This window comes from Sciurus vulgaris (assembly GCF_902686455.1).
Source record: "Sciurus vulgaris genome assembly, chromosome: X".
Classification (NCBI taxonomy): domain Eukaryota; kingdom Metazoa; phylum Chordata; class Mammalia; order Rodentia; family Sciuridae; genus Sciurus; species Sciurus vulgaris.
Genome location: NC_136471.1, coordinates 117,842,861 through 117,864,873, shown reverse-complemented (window position 1 = coordinate 117,864,873; position 22,013 = coordinate 117,842,861). Strand labels below are relative to the sequence as shown.

At 36.9% G+C, this 22,013-nt stretch overlaps 1 protein-coding gene and 1 long non-coding RNA gene across 2 annotated transcripts in view; one reads left to right on the top strand and one right to left on the bottom strand.

The window, feature by feature from the left end:
• Positions 1-22,013, top strand: part of POLA1 (DNA polymerase alpha 1, catalytic subunit) — a 288,381-nt gene that overhangs the window by 242,583 nt on the left and 23,785 nt on the right. The window lies entirely within an intron of this gene.
• Positions 11,461-22,013, bottom strand: part of LOC306650738 — a 34,033-nt gene continuing 23,480 nt past the window's right edge. The window contains exon 2 of the long non-coding RNA XR_013760998.1: positions 11,461-13,120. This is a non-coding gene — a long non-coding RNA (uncharacterized lncRNA). The remainder of the gene's footprint in view (positions 13,121-22,013) is intronic.

Sequence of the window (22,013 nt, the reverse complement as noted above, 5' to 3'; positions counted from 1 at the left end):
CTATGACATGTCCTTCATTCTCTGATTCTCACAGCATCCCTGGGAATAGGATAACAGTTACATACTAATTTCACCAATGAGAAAACTAAGTATTGGTGAGGGTCATTAACTTGTCCAAATTTGCTAATTTGTCCAGATTTACAACTGCTAAGTGTTGGCTCTGAGGTATGTTCCTCTTTAGACTGTCCAAATTTTCTGCAGTGTTCAAAATTTTCTTTATCTGTGCTGCCCAGTACTGTAACCTCTGGCCACACACAGCTATTGATCACTTGAATGTGGCTAATGCTACTGAGGAACTGAATTTTCAATTTTATTTAGTTTTTAGTAATTTAAATTGAAAATCACACATGCCTAGTGACTTCCTTATGAATCAGCAAGGAGCTCTAGAGTTTTTTTTCCTCCTTAATCTCATGGGTCTCTGTTAAATACAGAGACCTTTTTGTTATAGATGCACACATACCTTTATTTTGTTTATTTATTTTTATGTGGTGCTGAGGATCAAATCCAGTGCCTCACACATGCTAGATAAGCACTCTATCGGTGAGCTACAACTCCAGCTGCAGAGACCCTTTTAATAAAATTCATCGAAAGGAAGGTCTGTAGTATCTTACCCAAGTGGCAAGCATTTGTTCGACCAGAATTTCAAGATATGTTGAATATCTCTCTACATAGGTTTTTCTACATAAAGGCTTCCATTCACACAATAACATTCTTTGTAACAAACTGGGGTCCCAGTGGTGAGTTTCTTGTCTACCGAATCTGCTGAGATTCCTAGTTCAGATAAAGAACATAATTTGAGGTGTATCTAGACATCCGAAATGTGTAAAGGTAGTCTCCTTCCCTGGTCTTTTTTATGGTCTAGGATATTAGAGGCTGTTTTGAAATTGTGTCAGAAACTTATTCTCTGGTGATTAGCTGGTTTGAATTGTATTGAGAGTGACTTACAGAAAGACAGCCACTAAGCTAATCTCTGTGTCAATTAGTATTTATCATTAAATCTAAAATGGCATTGACTTAAGATACATCCTAACTTCAGATGTGTTAAAATATGAAGGAGGGGAATCATCTTAAAATTGGTGAAATATGGTCTGTTACTGGGCTCCATTTGATCAGCCTATAACCAGGGACAGTATTGAGATGCAAATGTGAACTCCTGCTTTGCCCTGTGCTTAATTAATCACTTCATCTTTACCAAAACAGAATTCACCACCCCCACCCCATTTCTCTCTGCACTATGGCTACCCCCTTCCTTACTACCTTATCTTGATTGTGATTAACAGAAAGAATTCCTAGTAGTTAGGAGAAGATTTAAACTCTAACTTGTTAACAATTGGATCACTTTCTTTAAACACCTCTCTGTCCCCCATAAATGCAGACCAGAATTTTTTTTATCATAAGTAGTATTGGAACAAGCTTAACCATTCACCTTCTAGCACAGACAACTCTGCAGCACAACTTTTTAGAATATCACATGCTGTAATTCAGATTATCATATTAGTTATCCAGTCACACCATTCGTTTTTAAATACTGGAGTGTTTACCTGAATTTTTCCCCTTTTCATTTTCCTGTATATTATTGCAATGACAGGTTTATTTATGTGCCTCAATATCTACACTTTAAGTTACTTAAAAAATATTTTCCTGTGTCTCCATAATCATGTTCTTGAACATTTTAAAATATCAAGTATTATGGATGGATTCATGTCTTTTTCTTTTCCATTGTGTCCTCTTAAATCTTGCCTATATTCGGACTTTGATATATTTAAGCGCTTTTAAACTCATGCCTTAAAATTTTGTACCAATCTTACTCTGGAAACTGAGCAGGTCTCCTGAAATCTTAACAGCCTTCTAAAGAAATTTGGGAGTTTGAGTCTATAAAAGTAGAAGAATGTATTGCCTACGATGGAGCGTGGCACCTTACAGTTACCATTTCAGATACTGCTGTGTAAAATCCCCAAATACAAAGCCATTCAGAGTTTACACTTGGCATTCAAAACTCAAGTGAGAGTTAGGAAATATCATTTATTTAGTGACAAGGAGTCCTAAATGCTTTGGTAAATGCGTCGGTTTGAACCAAATAAAATTGCTAACATTTGACCACTTTTGATCTGTAAAACATGGCAACTACAACTGTTATGCACCAATAAAAATATATATGTGGGAAAAGAACGTGACCACTTCACTTGGTACATTGTAATATAGGTTCAAACCAGCCCAACATTATAGATTGCTTTCTCTTACTTTTGCTATTTTCCCTTGTTTTTTTCAATTAGTAATTTTACTCCAGCAACCTTCTCTTTGGTATCCCCTTTTGTATTTCTCAGTTAATAACGTTTTTTTCTAGTACCCTTCTCTTCTCATGTAATTCCCCAAATCTATTTAGCTTCAGAATTAGTTGCACAAAGAAGCCTGGTTGCATAGTACCTCCATGATGCAATCAGTACTTACCACTTCAAGTGTTTGACCTGTTTCAGGATTTTCATTATCCTAAAAGGGTAGTGTCACTGAATACATTTACTACCCAATAAATAAGCCACCACAGTTCCTTACTTTTCAAATGAAAAAAAGCAGAAGGAAAAACAGCTACTTTTTTGTTCAACACAGATAGAAGCCATGCTATGTGATGTCTTTGTTATGACATGATTTGGCTAAAGTATCTTTGGAGAATAAAATTAACTAATAAGTACCCTTTGTTATACTCACCTTTGTTCAACTGAATGTAAATCAATAAATCCCTGCAGTTTTGAATAGTTTATTGTCTTTGAGTCTTTGTCTCAAAAGAGAAATGGAATATGTTACATTTTATGATTAAAAGTGATAAAGACATCAGCCATCACTTGGTTTAAAACTCTAGAAATAATACTGTTTTTTATTTCTGTCCATTTGCATTTGCAGTCTGCTAATTTTAAAGATGATATTATGAGTGTTGATTTATTCAAACGCATCCATATTTTTAAGTTTCTGTTTTTATTTAAAGATGACTTGTCAGTAGTTAGTAATAACAAATAAAAATTTAATTCCCTTTTGGGGATTGAACCATTCAACCCTTTAGACGTAGTAATGCTAATTTTACAATAATTTGCTAAATAGATGCTGCTGTCTCCATTTTACAGACATGAAACAGAACAACTGAAGTTATTTTCTTGGATAGTAAACTTAATCTAGTATAGACTCATAATTGAAACTTGGGAAAAAAGACTCCACAGACTTAAGCTCACTGTCTTTCCTCTGGCATACTTCTAGCTATTTAAAAAAAATCCTTAAACATCTGGTTAAGTTTGTGTTTAGCAAATATTGACTGCCTACCATGCATCAGGTGTTGACACATTATCTGTTCTCGTGGTTCATTCTACAGAAGAAAAAAGAGGAAGAAGATTATTTCAGAGAGTACCAACTCCTAAGACAATAAAAATGGGTTCTTTGATGTGAGTGAATAGGAAGCTTTAAGAAGGTGGTATTTGGACTGAGAATTGAATGACAAGAAAGCAGCTGTAGAAAATTCCATATATTCTATACCAAGGGAAAAGAGACTAAGACTGGAGCATCTTGTCACAACCAGGAGGCAGGTATGGCAGGAGGACAGCAGTAGGGGTAGGAAATGGAGTTATAGACTTAGAGGCTGGGGCTAGATCTCTGAAGAAGGGCTTGGTAAGAAGTGGGAATATAACCTTTGTGCAGTGGGAAACTCTTCAAGGCTTATACCTAGGAAAGTGGCATAGTCTGAAGTACAATTTATAAAAGATCACTGTAGCGGCTGGTGCTGTATCTCAGTGTTGGAGCACTTGCCTAGCATGCACAAGGCCCTGGGTTCAATTCCCAGCACCATGCGTACAAACACATTCTTGTATTCATTCATCCTTCTTCCCCTCTCTCTCTCTCCCTCCTTCCCCCCCCCCCCTCTCTCTCATTCTCTCATTACTATTGGGTGAATGCATACAAACACATTCTTGTATTCATTCATCCTTCTTCCTCTGTGTGTGTGTGTCTGTCTGTCTGTCTGTCTGTCTCTCTCTCTCTCTCTCTCTCTCGTTACTATTGGGTGAATGACACTAAACCAGATTGTATTATTTTCAATGTGGTAGCCTTTTGAAAGGCCCTTCTCCAAAAATGTCCAAATCCTGGAACCACCCCATATATTTCTAGAAATAATGTGCAGAGACCTAGTAGAAAATGCTAAAACCTTAAAGTTGTATATTAATCAAGGAGATTCTGAAGAGCACCACAACTTTGAAAGGGGACAGGGACTGAGCTGCATCCCCAGTCCTTCAGTATATTGTTTGTTTCATATTCTGCTAAGCAGCTGCTAGAAATCTAAGACATAGAGTCGGGCAGTGACTAAATTTGTAAATCATGTTGCCCCAATGTATACTAGGGATGAAGGTCAATAATTGTGATCCTAAACAAATTATTTCTATATACTAATTATCAATGCTGGAGAACCTTTCACACTGGTTCTAAGTGCCCTGTAAGACCTTTTGCTTTGTGTTTTCTTCTGGTACATTTGAAATAAGTCATCAGCTTTTTACAACATTAAATATACTTTTCACTTAAATGTTATCACTTGAACTTTTGAGTGTGAGAATTGAATTTTTTAGTGGGGAAGGAATTGTGTTTGATTTTATTTTTGATTATTATTTTTAAAATACATTAAGGACTTTGGGTAGTAGCAGAAGATATTAAATCCTTTAAAAATCTGGCTGTTTCTAGATCCACATTTGCTTTTCTGTGTTTTTGTGAACAACTGATCAAATTAAACTCGTCACTCTTGGCTTGTGGTGATTTGAAATTGAAATGGAATATATTAAAGCAGCCAACCACACTGATTACATTGCAAGCCTCATTTAATTTCATACATTCACACATTACAGTGAAAGGCGGCATTTTTTTAATGCATGATTGTGACTGTACCTTGAGCAACTCCAAAGGTCATCTGTAATGGGCGCATAATTTGTTAGTGTTAGATATCTGATTTGTGGTAGGTGTTCCTCAGCCTGATTTGTACTAGTAGTAAATATGGTGAGCATCAAAAGTCAAATCTGTAAGAAGTTCAGCCTGTCACATTTGGTGGTATTGTCTTATTCTTCATTGGTCAGTAGACCACAGTAAATCACAGAATAGCTGTCATCCTTAAATCGAGAAAGTGCCGGTACTGAGCCCCTGTAGCAGGGGGTTAAATGAGCTATTCTTCTTAAGAGGGCAGGCTGGCCCAGGTGAAGGTTGTAAGAGTATTACCAGCACAGCTAACAGCACTTGCTCACAGCTACTTGAGCCCTAGTCCCAAAAAGGCTATAAAAGGACTTTTTCAGTTTTCTAAGAATGAGGACATTTGTGAACTTGCTCTTTTTTTCTCTTTTCTGTAGCAGTGAGTTCTAACTTCATTTCCTCTGTCTTCTGTGTGATAGGCACTGTAGGGTGGCCCCCAAAGATCCAGAGCAGGATTTTTCTTTTTCTTTTTTTTCTTTTGGTGGGGCTGGGGATTGAAACCAGGGCCTTGTGCATGCAAGGCAAGCACTCTACCAGCTGAGCTATATCCCAGCCCCCAGAACAGGATTAAGACAGCCTCTGCCCTCAAGAAGAGGACAATCAGTCCAGGCACAGTGGTCTGCCTGTAATCCCAGCTACCCAGGAGATTGAGGCAGAAGGATTGCAGGTTGAAAGCCAGCCTGGGCAGCTTAGAGAGGCCCTGTGTCAAAATGTAAAAATAGCTTAAAAGATCTAGGGATGTAGCTGAGTGTTAGAGCACTTGCCTAGAAAGTCCAAAGCTCTGTGTTTAATCCTTAGTACCACAGGGAGTGAGTGTAAGGGCTGGACAATCAGATGCAACCATTTGTCCCACTGTACAGTTTTTATGATATGAAATGTCTTTAGCTCTGTTGGTAACTCAGGAACGTAGGTTGCATTAGGCAGCCCTCACTGTTCATAACTCCATCACATGAAAGTTATCACCATACTCAGGGAGACAAGATGCCTTGAACTTTATAAGAACTCAGCTATTTTCAGAACTCAGCTGCAGAGTTGCCTTTTATTTTGGGTTTGATGGTAGAGACTTGGTCATTTTGATCTGCTGTTTGCAGTTTAGGGTTTGTTTGGAGATGTGTAGATTTGGGGGGTTTTGTTACTTTTTTTTTTAACTTTGACCAATTTGTGATTTTTTTTCAGCTTTTAAGAACAAGAAATACCTAAAACCAGCTTAGAAAACTTTATTATTGAAATTCCTGAATGGCAAAAAATAAAATAAATGTTCTTTGTATCTACCCTTCTCCCTATTGGACAAATTACTTTTTGTAACTTTCTTTTTTTTACAAGCTATAACCCAAGGAAGGACAGTAAAAGTCTAAGAATCCTTTTAAAGAACAGTATTTTGGGACTATGTTCTGTGTGATAGTAGTGCCACTAGTACTCCTGGGGGGAACAAAGTTCCCTGACTCGAGAAGTTTAGAAAATGCCACATTCTCTTTCCTTCATTGTTTTCAATGTGTATTATCATATTTAAGACTAAAAGATGTCCTGCAATAGAGAAAACTTTATTTTAACCCAGTTCTTTTCATATTTATATGGTTGTAGGACATAGTTTGGGAAATACCAGAACAGAATTTTGGCGATTGTTCTTTCTCTTTTGTCTTTGGTTAACCCATTAGGTCTCATCATCCCATTTATGGAGCCCAAAAAAAACTTAAATTGAGCAATAAATGTACCACTTAGGGTAATTTTGAGATAAATACTTATGTTTTTAGAGTTCTGTTCTTTTGAGAAAAGTAATGGATGAAAGATTAGCGATAATGTTCATTAATACTATTAATGACAAATTCTATAATAAGCTCTAGATTATGATTTCAAACCTATTTTAATGCACCTGTATCAATTTTATTGCAATGTTAGCAGAATTGAAAACGTGGGAGTTAATTGGTTAATAGGTAAAAATTCAAGACCTCTGTCTCCTGAACTAATTTACACAATATTTATTGAACACCTGTTATGCACTTAGCCACTGAGAAATAAAAAGTAAGTGTAAACGTGATCCAGTCTGAGCCCTCTAATTGGTGTAGTAAGAGTACTACCATGAAACAGCAGTGAGCCATGTGGAAAAGTGCCTCAGGCAGCAGAAGTAGCCACGTGACTCTGGAGTCCAGAGTTCTGGTTGCCTAGAAATGTCTATAAAAGACCAAAAAACATGGAAGAAGCACATGGTAGCCATGAACTAGAATTAATAGTACTGAGGGATTGTGGATAAAGAAGTGAGCTGATGAAGAATAGGTCAGATTTTGGTGGGATGGTGAGACAGAATCCAACTGCATCTGGTCATTGCCCGTGGGTGTTGTCAGCTCCCAGACTTTGGGACTCAGCGACACCTACGTGCCACACTGAAGGCTGTTGCTTAAAATGGTTCAACATTTTAATAGTGTGGCATGACCTAATTCAGAGGTCAACAAGTCAAATCCCTTTAGCACTGGGCAGGAAAGCTGATGAAACAGACCAGGTATAAGAAAAATAGGAATAGGCAGGATCACATGAAGAGGCAGTTGCTTTTTTCGTACAGAAAACATAGGCTCTGTTTTGCCAAACACTCTGATTTTTTTTAATCAAAGAATAAAAAATGTGGATGGTCCTGTGAAATTATCCAATATTTAATTGCTGGTTCAAATTTTTGTTTTGCTTAATAAACACTGGAAAATACTGGGTAAGAACATGACAATTCTTTTACATTTGTTGATGGGAGTAATTCGGTGTAAGAAATGTGTCAATATCTAGCCAGGCACAATGGCACACACCTGTAATCTCAGCTGCTTGGGAGGCTGAGGCAGGAGAATTGCAGGTTCAAAGCCATCCTCAGCAACTTAGTGAGGTCCTAAGTAAGTTGGTAAGACCCTGTCTCAAAATTAAAAAAAATAAAAATAAAAAGGGCTGGGGATGTTTCTCAGTGGTTAAGCACCCCTGGGCTCAATCCTGAGTACCCCAAAAAAGAAATGTGGCAATATCTAACAAAGTTGAAGGTGTGCAAACACAAGAACCCAGCAATTTCACTTCTAGTCATATGCCCTAGAAACAGACCCCTGCATACCAAACCATTAGAGATTTGTACAAATGAGTATACTGGTATGTTTATCATAGTACCTTAGGTAAACAACTTGTAAGTAGAAAAGTACTACATATGATCTATATAAATGTTATAAACAACATTAAAGTGGTGTCTATGTATTATTTATGTAAACAAGTACATAGTAAAAATAAGTACATAGGCAGGACACACAAATTCAGGAGAGTTGTTACCTGTAGGAAATGGCAGTGGAGAAGCTAAGTGCACTGGGAAGCCATTGAAGATCCTAAGCAAAGAAGGGATGTGATGTGATCTGATCTATTTTCAAAGGTTGCTCTGGCTGCCACATTATATTAGAATAAGAAGAGTAGCAGGGGAGCATTTAGAAGGTACCATAGTAGTCCTAGATTCTGGTGAGAAGAGGTGACTTGAATTCCAAATAGTACAGGATAACTAATCTTTGGCATTATTGACAATTTGGACAGGCTAATTCTTTGTCATAGGGGCTCTTCTGCGTATTGCAGGATGTTCAGTAGCACCACTCACCACCCAGTTGTGATGTCCAAATAATGTCTCCAAATGATCCCAGTTGACAACCACCTAAGTGGTGTATTAGAAAATTCAATGTATGAATTCAAATCTGTTTATAGGAAGAGGAGATCCAATAGAGCTTGAGCTACTGGGGAAGGATTTCATGGAAGAGGTGAGATTTGAAATCATCATTTCAAGAGGATAAAACAGTCACTTGAGAGATACTCAGAGGCTTGACCATTTTAAAACTTATAAAAGTTTTTCCTTAATTCTATTTTTCCTTCTAGTTTACTTCCTGTTCCATATCTCCTTGACATCTAAGATTCTTGTGAAAAAGCTGAATATATGCTCTTCACTTTTCCAGCTTTTAGTTCACTTGACAGCTCTGTTGCCCACACCAGATCACCAGCAACTTCCTAGTTACCAAAACTACCCAGTGGAATCTTGCCAGTTTTTATTTTAATATTGACCTCTCTACCCCTTTTGTTTTCCATTCTTAAAATGATTTACTTACATAATTATAAGTGTAGACTACAATTTATCTTGACATTAATCCCTGTTACTATAATTTGAAAAATTATGCTTCCTCTGTATCATAGAATATTATGAAAGCATTACAACTCACTTTTACAGAACATGTATAAAACACAGGGAAATGTTACAGTATGGATTAAGTAAGAAAAGCAGGTTACAAATCTGTATAATCAGTATACTTTCACCTGTAGTAACATGCATACATTCATACACATCAGTTTAAAAAATGATTGGCAGGAAATGTACTGAAGTACTTAAAGTTTCTTTCCTAAAAAAAAGTGTTAGGGTCTGGGGTTGTAACTCAGCGGTACATCAGTTGCCTGGCACATGTGAGGCACTGGGTTTGATCTTCAGCACCATATATCTACAACTAAAAAAATTTTTTTAAAGAAAACCAGTGTGTTACCTTTTTAATTGGTGGGGAGGCCATGTATACTGAAAACCTGGTTTCTCCAGTTTCCCGTCCATTCTTTTCCCTCTCTGCTCATTCTTTGTGGATGATCTCATCAGTACCCTACGTACCAAACTGCAAATCTGACTCTACTAGTCCATTCATCTTTCAGATTTACACTCAGACTTGATGACTTAATGATCTCCTGGATCACTTAGATGTACCATGAACATGATTCAAAATCAACATTTCCCAAACTGAAGTCATTGTATTCTGCTCTCCACACCAGCTATTTCTTTTGCCCTCCCTTTCTACTCTTAGACCTGCTCTGTCCATTGCTGTAGCCACATGAGCCTATTGAGCACTGAAAATGGGGCTAGTTTAAATAAGATGTATTAGAAGTGTCATTAATATTTATTACATGCTGAACAGGTAATATTATAAATGAATTTCACTAAGTGAAACATTAAAATTTACCTGTTTTATTTTAGTTTTTTTTTTTTTTTTTTTGAAAATGACAAGTTGGGCATGGTGGTGCACACCTGTAATCAATAGCAACTCAGGAGGCTAAATCAGGAGGATTGTTCACAAGTTCAAGGCCAGCCTCAGCAACTTAGCAAGACCCTGTCTCAAAATAAAAAGTGCTGGGGATATATGTGGCTCAGTGGTAATCCTCAGTATCAACAACAACAAAACAAATCTAAAAATGACTTGCATTATATTTCTACTGAACCATGCAGTGTCTAAGTATCCATATCACCTTTAAATTATCAGAATTTTTATTTAGCAGAATTATCTTGCTAAAAAGCAAATTGCCTGAATTAAAAAAACTTTGGAAGTCCTTTGAGGTAAAGTTTAAGGTTAGCATAGTATGCCATGCCTTTCCTAAAGGTATTCAGTCTCAAAAACTTTTGAAACAGGACTGGGGGTGTAACTCAGTGGTAGAGTGCTTATCTGTTATACATGATGCCCTGAGTTCCATTCCCAGCCCCTCAAAAAATAAAAATAAAAAACTTTTGAAATACTGTACTATCCAAAGTATTCAGCTGGATTCAAGTGACAAGTTGCCAACTTCAACCTCTGATCTGATGACTGTCTAACATCTCTTTGACACCTTTACCTTCAAATATTTCAGGAGCTGTTAAACAACTGATACACTATAAATAGATTGAAGTAGAGGTGAACATACCAGAAAGTTCCCTGTAGTAGTAAAGGCTAGAGGTGAGTTCAATAGAACACTTGCCTAGCACACACATGACTACCCCCAGCACTACAAACACAATTTTATGCTCATGCTTAGTAAGTTTTACACAAACACATAAAGCATGAAGGACAGCTATATCCCTAATACTGCTGTTGAATATTATGTTCTGGGCTGTGCACCTCTTATTAGTAGGTCAGATATATAAGTGGGTGTTCTGAGGAGACAGACCAAAGTGGCTGTGATGACCTAGCCTATACCTAGAACTGATGGTGGGTAAACCCACTGAGAAAGGAAACCTCAGTGTGTTGACTGTGTCAGAGAGGTTAGATAAGAAACTACTCTGAAAGATTGATGCTTATAAGATAATCTTTCTTTGGAAGGGAAACAAACAGGAGGATGTTGGATTAAATACCCCCCCAAAACGAGTTCTGAAATATTAAAGAAAATTGAACAGCTGTATCCTAACAGTATTTTGAGTTTCTATAATATGTTTTACTTGTCCATCAACATGTGTTTAGTATGGCCAACAAACTTAGAGAACATATCTATTTACCAAGGGGGAAAGTTGCTGGGTTGTATCATAACTGGCACAGTTTGATATGTATGTAGTCCTGTGATTTCCACAACCTAGGCAAAACAAAACTTATTTTCAGATACTGAAATACTGTTGTTACTTTGTCTCAGATGTTGAACCAGAATTTGAGACCTGTTAGCATGTTGCTTTTTCCTCTCAGGGGACCTCACTGGTTTTTTTTTTTTTGTGTGTGTGTTCTGAGACCTGTGACATAATATCACCATGTACTCAGAGGAGATGCTTGCTGGATGCTTTTGGCTAGCAGTTCCTTGCATCTAGGGCTTCCATAAACATGCATTCTTGCATGACTCCTTTCTCTCCTCCCATGGCCAAACTATAAACTTGGGGGTACTGGTCTTTGGTTTGCTTAGTTTAGTTTCTACTGTTTTTCCTCATCTTGTTTGAGAGGCATCCCTTAGGTGTTCCATATCCCTCCCGCTATCTGCCTCCTCTCAACCTCAAAAATAAAGAGTATACCTTCTATTTGCACATTTCAACAAATGAAAAGATTTCACTTGTGATGCAATTATTCTTTCCAAGGTTAATATGTATTGTCACTTGCTTTGTTTTATGTCGAGGAAATGTTCAGACATTACCAAGTAGGTGATGGGTTATTTTTGCAGCAGGGATACTTTCCTCTTGTTCCTAAAATCACACAGACACAAAACTGTCCTTAAGGCCAACCCTAAAAGCACACTTGGCTTCTTTCTTTTTCAGGGACCTGGAAGAAGTGAGAATAGACCTTCTTTCCACTTTCTCTTATGCCAAGGGAGCAGGATTCACTAAGGCTCCTCCTGGCCATCCCTGGGTTTTACCTGTGCATAACTGACCCTTCAGCAAAGGTTCTCTTCCTCCAGTGCCCAGTAAACCCTAACATGGGCACCTTAAAAAATCCCAAATGCTCAGGCCAGTTAATTCTGACTCTTTAGGATAGGACCTAGGCATTGATCCCAGTGGCAGATGGAGACTGCTATTCTAAAGTCTTACCCACCTTCATGCCTCTCAAAGTGTATTACTAGATTTAAAAGTTTTTGAAAATATGGCCATGAGGTTCTGTCAGGGAAGAGCATTGTATTGTTTGTCATGACAAACTATAATGCTGCTACCGCTGACAGCTGTCATTTATTGATCAGTTATGTGTCAGGCACTCTGCTATGTGTCTCTGTATGTTATCTTTACGTTTTACTACATCTTTATATATATATATATTATATTTACTTTTCATACTTTACTATATTTTACTATGTTTAATGATGAAATGGATCTTCTTACCATTTCACAGAGGAAAAGGAAATATTAAAGGGGATGGTGATGTGATCAAAATCACAAAACCAGTAATTGAGGGGAAAGAGTTGGTAATAATATTGATCACGTTAGATCAAGAACAAAGAAGGGAAAAACTAAAACAAAAAAATTTAACTGTACTAATTATAATCAATTATACCAACAGTTTACCATTTGTGCCTAATTACAATATAGCACAATAATGATTATGATTATAAATACTATTAAACATATCATATTAACTTGTACAAATTTCTTTTGATTACAGAACAGCTTAAATCTTTATTATAAATAGGTAAGGAATTAATAGCTAATAACTATAGCTAATATTTTATTGAGTGTTTACTACTAGGCATCACAGTAAATACTTTTTGTTCATTTCATTTAACCTTAAAGAGGTAAAACTATGAGATCAGTGCTATGCTTGTTATTAGAGGAGAGGAAACTGAGGCTAGAAGTTGAGCAACTTACCTGACAAATGGCACATCCAGACCTTCTAGCCAGTGCTGTGAGATGCAGAAGTCGTATTCTTGAGCCCTTCACTATTGCATTTCCTTGTATAATATGCTGTAAATGAATAAGACAGTTCATGAATGCCGAGCCTTTGCACTTATTACTAACGCAGGCTGGTTATCTATTCAAAACTTTTCATATGGCTTGTGAGATGAGTATAATTATTTTAAAAGTATGTACGATTATATTTCCTTCTATGTTATTAATAGTTTTAAGTTTGAATATATATAATGGTAACCCCAGGAAATCTCACTACTCTATAAGAACAATTTTAACTTACTGGCTTTCTTCAATGACATAAGGCCAACCTATCCTGTTGAATAATATAATAACAATAATTTCCAGACATCTTAGTTCCTTGAATTTGTGTTTCATTAAGGACTTGTAGGATCTGTGTATATTTATCTTTCTATATTTTTAGTTGTAGATGGATATGATACCTTTATTTTATTTATTTATTTATTTATTTATTTATTTATTTATTTATTTATTTATTTATTTATTTATATGTGATGATTAAGATTGAACCTAGTGCCTCACACATGCTAGGCAAGCACTCTACCACTGAGCTGCAACCCCAGCCCCTGTGTATATTTAAAATAATCATTTTGTATTAAAAACTGACCCAATAGCATGCATGTAGAAAGGATTAATAACAAACATTTTAATGAAATGTCTAAGGTAAAAGGCATTCAGTTCAAAAGATTATCCTCATAAGAGTGAATCTTGAGGGCTGGGGGTGAAGTCCAGTGGTAGAATGGTTTCTTAGCATATAAAACTCCCTTCATTCAATCCCTACCATAAAATAAAACTTTAACTTCGATGACCTTCAACAAAATATAGGCAACATTAATATGCGAGAAACTGGCATGTTGGATTCCAATTCATGGTGATGTAGGCAGAGCCCCTATCTCAGTCATGGTTCTGACCAGTCACACAGGATTACAAGTGATTCTCTTAAAAGACTCCATGTCTCATCTTTGTCAAACCCTCTTTCAAAAGTTATAGTTGGTAGAGAACCCATAGGTTTGGGCGCCAGAAAACCTGAGTTTCTGTTGTAGTATCTCTCTTAACCCTTCAACAGACTGCTGTGACACGAGTTTTCCAACCTTAAAATAGGTATAAGAATTATTTTTCACCTTTCATCAAAGAGTTGTTGCAGAATCAGGAATAATTTGGTAGTACTTGAATAATGCCTGTCTTTCCTAGAGTTAGTACATAAATAAATAAAGTACTGTATGTACATAGTTGAAATCCAATAGATGTAACTTATTTGATATATAATGATAAGTCTATAATATATGGAACTGTTATTTTTAATCATATAAATAATCTGTAGAACCTTTCTAAAAATTCCTTAAAAACAAAAGGAAGATGATGTACTATGTCAGGAAAATCCCATCTCTAACTACCTAAAAATAAATTATACTGAATATCCCCCCAAACTGTAACTCCTTTGCAACCTGTTTTGGCAATGTAGAAGTCATTTTCAAATTACTACAGCCTTCACAAACTGAAAGACTTAATATTTGGGGAAATTTGTGCTACTATTAGCATACTCCCTACATGCTGATTAAAAGTTTTTTTTGCATTATGATCTAATTCAGGAGTTGTAAACATCCAGGGGTCAAATGTTAGGTGTCAGATCAGAGGAATTACTGAGTGGTGAAGAACTGGGGAGTACAAGCCCTACCTAAAGACATTCATAATTTTTTAAAAGTCAAACATCATTAGCTAGACAGACAGACATACCTTCTAGCTAGATTCTATTAATGATCCACCAGTTTACAGACCTCCCACTAGTAAATGTCTTATAATTAATTCCACCACCAAAATGGAAATAGTTATGTGCCACTTCATACATGTTAATAAGTTGACACCATGTAAGTAATTGAACATCCCAGAAAATTCACAAAGTCAATTGTAGCTATTAAAGTCAGATATGGTGGCACACACCTATAATTCCAGCTGCTCAGCAGGCTGGAGCAGGAGGATCACAAGTTCAAGGCCAGCATCAGCAACTTAGTGAGACCCTCTCTCAAAATTAAAAAAAAAAATAGAGGACTAGGGGATATTGCTCAGTGGTAGAGCACCGTGGTTTTAATTCCCAGTACCTCCAAAAATTAGTTATTAAATTTCAAATAAAAATGTTTAAGAAACTAGAGTAATTCTCTACCTGAATTCCGGTATTATTATACACATCCTAGAATTCTTTAATTATATAAATGTCATCCTAGCATTTATGTATCTTACTGTAGCTTACTTCCTTGCATAGAGTAGGCACACAAGAAGTATTCAAATTAGATAGTTGACATCAAATAAATCCTTAGGACTTTTCACAACATGGTATTATAGAATCTGTGTCTTCAATTTGTGGACAGTATTAATAAATACTTGCATTTTGAAAGGTGCTTTATGCCAGTCACATTTACGTAGACTAATTCTGAGTAACTCCTCACAGATTAGGGGGATAGAATATGATTCAAATCTCATAATCCCATTGACAGTTAATATAGCAGAATCACAGCCTCTGGGGCAGGAGTCCCTTGTGTTTCTTCTTTACTAGCAAAGCAATAAACCTTCTTTTTCCTTTTTCTCAAAAAAAAAAAAAAAAAAAAAAAAAAAAAAGAACATTTGTAGCCTTCCTTAGCCATGTACCTACTTTGTGCTGGGCACAGTAGGACCCTTTTTATTTCATCTTAATTAATTCCTGATGCTTATACTCTGAGTCCTTGTCGCTGTTTCACATATTGCCCATACAGAGTCCCAGTGAAATTCCCATAAAGACAGTAATACACTTTTCTGTTTCTAAATCCTACATTGGTATACTGTTTAGACCATCAAAACAAATCATCTATAAGGACATCAGTGAGTAAATTTCAGTAGTGGAATGAACCTAGCCTTGTGATTCCCCTCATATTAGGTTGGTATACGGAAGGAAGGATTCACTACCTTAAAATTCTCCATGAAGCCAATGTGCTGGTGCACAAGTGTAATCCCATTGATTCAGGAGGTGAGACAGGAAGATTGCAAGCTTAAGACCAGCCTCAGCAACTTAGTGTTAAAGCATCCCTAGGTTCAATTTCCAGTACCTCTCAATGGAGCCTGCGTACATCTGACTGGATACCCAACCCTTTGGAATCCATGTGCTGTATGTACAGATCAGTATATGCTAGACTTATGTACCACACACTGAAAGCATACCTGTTATTTGAAAATGTTGACATGGGATAACAAGACAAGCTTGATAAATGGAGGGTCAGTATGTTTTCTTTCCTATGTTAAACTTGTGGTTTTCTCCAAACTCACCTGTCTACCTCTATTCATGGTCCCTCAGCCCAAATGTGGCTCCTTCCATGGAACCTTCTTCTGGTCCTCTGGGTCAACAGACACCTCCACACAACTCTTTGTGTGTTTTATTACATGTTTTTCTTCTCCATGCATCTCTCTTCCACCAAGTTTGAGTTTCTTGGAGCCAGAACTAATTGATTTTTCATCCTTGTGATGCTAAGCACTGAGCCTAACAGTATCTCATAGTGGATGACAGTGAATGAATGGATAAAACCAATAAAGCTGCCTGGCCTCAGCAACATTACTTCCTCCCATATTTTTAGTTCTTGGCAAGTCATAAAGCCAGGTTCTGTGGCTAAGCTCACAAAAAGTTCAGCTATTTTGTGGAAATTAGTGCTTTTGCTTTTATAATATTGAACAGAGCACAAAGACTGATTCCAAGGAGTTTTCTTTTTCTCCTATATGTTTTTGCATCTTTACTCATCATTTCCAAAGTTGAATCTGAAATTCTTTCCTTAAGAGTCTTCTTGCTTCAGATATTGTCACCTCTAGTTGACAGGTTCAAATAAGGAAAGTTTCTGAAACCATCTCAAGTAGTTCATAAGATGGCAAAAGCCCTGTATTTAGTAATGTCTAACTGAGGGTTGTTTTGACAATTGAGATAATGTTTTAGTATTTATTACTATGTATTTGTTCCTTATAGTTCTCCTTTGAAAAACTAGTAACTGTACCTTAACCACAGGCAAAGACTGCATCTTTCTTCAACTTTTTGAAAACATTTTAGTTTGACTTACTAGACTAACCCTTGAATGCTGTCCCTGTCTAGTAATGAAACATGACTTCTTTCCAGTGCCACACAATGGAAAGTCTTTTAAAGTTCCTTAGCAGACAACTGCTATAAATATGCCTGAGATATATTCTCATTTTCTAGTGGGGGATACAGGAAAAATATCACTGCTCCTTCCCCACCCCTGTCATTCAAAAGCAAATATATTCTAAAAACTCTTTAAGGCAGCCTTATGCCTTATCTTCATATTATCTTATCTCTGTTTTACCCTTTGGGTTTATCAGATCTTTTTAAAACATCATTATGAAGAACGCTTAATGTTGTAAAAGCTACATGGATGATTTTGACATCAGAGTTAGAAAATACATTTTAAAGGACAACAATAATCTGAGCGCATGTTCATAAGAGCAGCTACATAACATGGCAGAGTCTGACGGCAATCATTTCTTCACTCATGCCCCATTTTTCCTAAGCAAATACACTTAGGGTGCTCTTCAGTGGTAGTGTATATAAAGGATGGTCTCCAAAAAGAGATTGGCAGCTTTAATTTGTTTGATATGTGCAATCATAGTCCGTGTTAAATTCAAAATGCTTGTCCAATCAAGGATTCAATATAGAAAAGAGGCAGTAACAAGCATGCTGCACACTGTAATAAAGAAATCTGTTGATTGAAAACAGTTTGTATATTTTGGAAATGATAGGGAATGTAATTGGTAAGAAAGAAAAGGATAGGGCTCCATAAATAATGGGAAATAGAGCATATTTTTACTGATAATACTAACTTGATTTAATAATATTTTGGTGTTGAATTTTTGTGTTCCAGAAAATAAGAGAGGTGGCTCCTTTCTCGTTACTCTAAATGTCATGATTAATGGAGTGACCTTTTTGGGGTTTTGCTTTCATTGAGAGCAGCTTTCATGGGGTGAATCTGAGGCCACAGGGGGTGATATGCTCCAGCTCTTTGAGAAATTTCACAAAATTTAATTACTTTTTTGTTTTTTTTTTTTTCATCCAAAAATACAAGACATATTATAAACTAGGTTTTAGGTACAAGTACTACATGAATGCATTTTTGTGGCAAAAATTCAAACAATATAGTAGTATACAGAACAAGCCATAATGGGCATCCTCTACCCCCACACCATTCACATACCTCTCCTGAAGTTACCACAGCAGTTTTATGGTGTCTTTCCACCTTTTTTTATACATTGATACCTGGATAGAGATTTATATACTGACCATTTGGAGGGTAGTAGTTTTAGGGAATTGTACTTTGCTATTCATATCATTATGGAGTTTCCTTTTTAAGACCTCACAAATATAAAATGTGTGTAAAAGTCACACCCTGGAGAGTTGATATTATTTTTTCTCCACTACAAAAGTGTTAGTGATACAGACACCACCAGTTGTTCCTGGGATGGGTTAACAAGGACTCTTTTCACCAAGCACCAACCCAGGTCACAAGCATCCCTTTGGTATTGCTCAGTTGGCCAGTGTCCACTTTTGTCCTCTCTGAAGAATAAATTCATCAAAAATCTGAATTTTGATTGCAACTAAATATGCCTACTTTTTTTGCAGTGCTGGGGCCAGGGTCTTACATATGCTGAGGCTGGGCAAGCATTCTACCACTGAGCTATATCCTGAGCCCTTTAACATCACCTTTACCTGTGCCTCCTCACCTCTTTCTGATCACTTTCCTCATTAATTTAAAATCCTGAGTCAGACTGGTTTGGTGGTGCCTATAATCCCAGGTACTCCGGAGGCCAAGGCAGGAAGATTGCAAGGTTAGCCTGGCAAACTTAGTAAGACTCTGTCTCAAAGACTCTGTCTCAAAATTTAAAAATAAAATAAAAAGGACTAGGGATGTAGCTCAGTGGTAGAGCACTTGCCTATTGTGTATAAGGGCTTGGGTTCAGTCACCAGTACCAAAAGAAAAAAAAATATTTTTGAGCCAGGTACAGTGGTACCCTCATGGGTGGGTACTGTACAGGAGGCTGGGGCAGGAGGACCACTTAAGCCTAGGAATTTGAGGCCAACCTGAGCAACACAGAAAGACTCCACCTTGAAAATATTTAAGTTCTACATTTAGATTTAGGACTGGTAATCTTCTTTTGTATATAAATCTGACTATTCAGGAAGTTCTGGGGTTGAGGGAGTAGCTCAGTTGTACAGTGAATATTTAGAAAGAGTGAGGCCCTGTGTTAAATCCCCAGCAGTGAAAAGAAGAGTTCTGGCTAGAAATTTTCACTATACCATAGTAACGTGTGATAGACTACTGTCTGACTCAGGAAAAAAATGGTGTAGAATATAGTTTTGTTATCAGTGCATGGTATTCTATTTACATTTTCAAAATTGGTCAACAGTCCCTTATTACTCTTAGTCCATTTTCTGTTCTTATTAAAGTACACTCAAGATTCAGTAATTTATAATGAATACAGGCTTATTTTGGCTCGTGAAGCTGGGAAATCCCAAGAACATGGCACTAGCATCTGGTCAACTTCCAGTGAAGGCCTCATACTGTGTCATAACATGGTAGAAAAACAAAAGGGTAGAAGTATAAGGCACAGTCTCACTATATAACAACCTGCTCTTGAAGTAACTCATCCAGTCCTACAAGAGTGAGAACTTACTCCCTCAAGAATTAACCAAGTACTACTAGGCCCACTGACACATATGTGTAATCCCAGCATCTCAGGAGGAATGGCAAGTTTAAAACCAGCCTGGATAACTTAGCAAGACCCTGTCTCAAAATAAAAATTATTTAAAAGGGGTGAGGATGTGGTTCAGTGGTAGAGAACTTATTTATTAGCATATTGAAGCTGAGTTCAATACCAGTGCTGCAAAAAGAAAAAAGGATAACCCAGTCCTTTAAGAGCAGCATTAATCCATTCATGAGGGTGCCACCTTTATGACCCAAATACCTCTTTAAATATCCCTCCACCTCTCAAAACCATTACATTGGGTACCAAATTTCAACACAAGTTTTGGAGGAGGTGTACTGTATTCAAACCATAGCAATTGCCTTTTCATTAACCATCTTAGTAAGTTAACCAAAATACCTGATTTCCTGAGTCTGTTCTAAATAATTGGAATTTTAATATTTTTTAAAATTGCTAATTAATGGTAAAATAACACATTTAGCATACATTGTCAAATTAAGCATTATTTTTTAGAAAATTCAATTTTATTGGTAATTTTTGTTGGTAAGACTGAATTTCTTCCTCTCCAGGCATCTAGCAATGTAGCACTTTTCATTGAGGGTTCATCATACTTTCACCCTCTATTCAATTTCATTGAACTTATTCTCTATGCCATTCCTATTCTAAAAGACAAATAAGATAATGTCCTTGTTCTCTGAGAATCTGTAATCTAATGGTAGAATGGGAACCTGCATAGAAGAGGGTTATTTCAGCTAAGGTGGCAGAATGTTTTATCTTCTGCTTATAGCAAGGTGTTCCAGAGATAAGGAAAGCAAAGTGAGATCATAGACCAATCTGAAGTCCTAGATGAGAAAATAGGCAGCACCTTGTACCCCAGGGAAGCACTCTCAAAGACAGAATACATAGAAAATGAACCAAAATGCTGTGTACTCTGCACTTGGATATGTACTCTCTGAACATTTTTTTATTTCATAACTTGTTAGTTGGCTTTCCATTATTGTAACAAAATACCTGTCAAATTAATTTATGAAGAGAAAAATTTTATTTTGATTCACAGTTTTCATTTTCATCCATGATCATTTGGCTCCTTTGCTTTTGGGTCTATGGCAAGACAGCACATGATGGTGAGAGTACATGGTGGAGCAAGTTCCTCACCTCATGGCTTGGATGCAAAAAAGAAAAGAGGAAGGACTGGTTTCAGAGTATGCTTCTGTAATCCCAATAACTCAGGAGGCTGAGGCAGGAGGATCACAAGTTCAAGGCCACCCTTGGCAACCTAGGGAAACCCTGTATCAAAATTTAAAAAGGTTTGGGGATGAAGTTCAATGGTAAAGGACCCTTGGGTTCCATCCCCAGTACCCATTTACATGCATGCACAAAATAGTAGCAGCCTAGCCAAGCATGGTGTTACAATCCTGTAATCCCAGCTACTTGGGAGACTGAGACAGGTGGGTCACAAGTTCAAGGCCAGGATCCACAACTTGGTAAGACCCTGTCTGAAAATAAAAAGGGCTGGGGACAGAGTTAAGTCTTAAGAGTATGCAAGAGTACTGTGGATTGAAAAATAAAAAAGAAGGGACTAGGGTCCTACAATGACTTCAGAGGGCATGCCCCCAGTGACCTAAGATCCTCTACTATGTTCCACCTCTTACAAGTTTCATTATCTCCTAATAGTGGGAACTAAGCTGGAGACCAAACCATTAACACATGGACCTTTGGGTATCATTCCAGATCTAAACTCTAGCAATAACCTTGATACTTGTTTAATCTTGAGTTTATAGGTAGTTTGAAAGATCACTACTGTATTCTTCCTGTATAAGGTGTCCAATGATTCACACACAACAGTTGCATTCTTAAGTGGATATGAGTGAGAAGCAGTATTTTTAAAGTATTTGCATATTGTCTTCCATTCCAGCTTTTTTTTTTTCTAAGAATCCTTTAATGGTCCATTTCAAGACGTATAATGTAGTTACAGACTGATTTAATTTAGTTAAAGCCATTTAACTGGGCAAAAAAGTTCACTATATCCCTTCATATTGAGAGTTAACCAACCCATGAGGGCCCCTCTATCAAACCCTGGTCCATGGAAGGGGGTGAAAACACAAGAGAAGAGGATCCCTCCAAATCTATACTTCTGACATTCAGAAAAAGTGAGGTAGAGTCAGTGGCCACCCAACCAGTTAATGTTAGTAAATCTAAGGATCTTTGT